We start from the raw sequence: 1,923 nt of genomic DNA on the forward strand, positions 1-1,923 counted from the left end.
AGAGAGAGAGAGAGAGAGAGAGAGAGAAAGAGAGAGAGAGACTGACAGAGTTATATACAGATATAGCAGGTTTCATCAAGTAAAAGGAAGTACATGGGCACCCCCTCCTTTTTTTTCTCTCTTTAGCTCCTGTCATCACAGTTTTAACACACACACACACACACACACACACACACACACACACACACACACACACACACACACACACACAAATAATACATATGTATATAGTTATGTCAGACTATTCCTCAGCATTTTTTGGTGACCTCACAGTTTCTGTGTCGCTTAGATGTGTCACTAGAAGATGTGTGACTAGGAATTTCTTAAACGGGAACTTTCTTAAAATGCTGATGTTAAAGAGGGGCCGTGATGTGTGGGGGTGTTGCCTCTTACCACTGACGTGGTTGTCGATAAGGTTCACGCTTTTCACAGGGAAACTCCTCTGAATTATTTAGGGTTTCGCTGGTTTTTGCACATTACACACAGTATTTGAAGATTTGAAGGTTTGAGAAGGTGCAGGAGCTGAATACTACAAAAATAACAATAAAAAACAATATAAAGGTCATATATTATGGTTTACCTGGTTACTCTGGTTTGACTATTTTACAGCTTGAAATTTGTTAATTGCTAGGATCAAGATTTCAACCAACTAATAACAACATTTAAACAACTTTGTGACCATGGTGACTGAATTAAATAAGTTAAATTCAATTTTATTCATATAGAGACAAATCACAACATAAATTGCCACTAGGTGCTTTGTATTTTAAGGCAAAGACTCTACAATAATAAAAAGAAAACAGAGAAAACCCCCAAAATCAAATGACCCCTTTTGAGCAAGTTCGTTGGTGACAGTGGGAAGGAAAAGCTCAGTTTTAACAGGAAGAACGACGTTTAGGGAGAGGCGGGCAACTCAGTTGCCTGAGGGGAGGAAGACGGGACAAAGACATGCTACAAAAGAGAGTCAGAGGTTAATAAGACCTAGTGATTAAATGTAGAGTGGTGTATGAACACATATGAGTGAAAAAAAAGTTGAGTGAATAAGAAAGACTCTGTGCATCACGGAAAGCCCCCAGTAGCCTGGTCGACTGTGTTATAACTAAGGGTCAGCTTATCCAGCCCCAACTATATGCCTTGTCAGAAAGGAAAGTTCTGTCATGCCACTAATGTCACACTATTAGTGAGGTATTAGCAAGTGCTTAATTCATCGTGCATGTGTCATTGTTTCTCCTTAGTATGTCATTTACAAACACAGATATGTTTATCCATCTGTTACTGTTACAACATGTACAGCTATCACTGCCAGTAATAGTCATAATCATAGTCATATTCATATATATGTATTTATAAAATGACATACAAAGGAGGAATAATGCTTTATGATGAATTAACCCTTTCATGCATGAATTATGACAACCTCAATCTTGATTTTTTTCTTAAGTATTTTTATTAATCTTTAGGCATGAAAAAAAGATTTTTTTAACTTAATTTTTTTTAAAAAGCATGTACTTTTCAAAGAGTTTTTTACATGTCCACTTAGGTGGACAACTGATGCGTATGAAGTGATACATCAGTGTCCAATGTAGTGGTTTATGTGCAAGTATACCATCAACCCTGACACAAATACAAGGAAACAGCCTTTGAATAGCTGTCCACTGTAGTGACCACTGTGCGTGAAAGGGTTAAGCACCTGCCAGTACCTTGCTAATAAGTTCACAGAGACATTGGAATCAGTGCTCGCCAGCAACTCTACTTTCTGAGGAGGCTGAGGAACTTTGGCATGAATGCCAACATCACCTCAAATTTCTACAGGTGTGTGATCAAGAGTTTGCTGAGTTTGCAGGTTTCAGAGCTCATCACCGCACAGAAACAGCTTTAGTGAAGGTTACAAATGATCTTCTTATGGCCTCTGACAGTGGACTC

Source organism: Pundamilia nyererei, unplaced genomic scaffold (assembly GCF_000239375.1).
Source record: "Pundamilia nyererei isolate P.nyererei 1_Seehausen unplaced genomic scaffold, PunNye1.0 scaffold00001, whole genome shotgun sequence".
In the NCBI taxonomy this organism is placed as follows: domain Eukaryota; kingdom Metazoa; phylum Chordata; class Actinopteri; order Cichliformes; family Cichlidae; genus Pundamilia; species Pundamilia nyererei.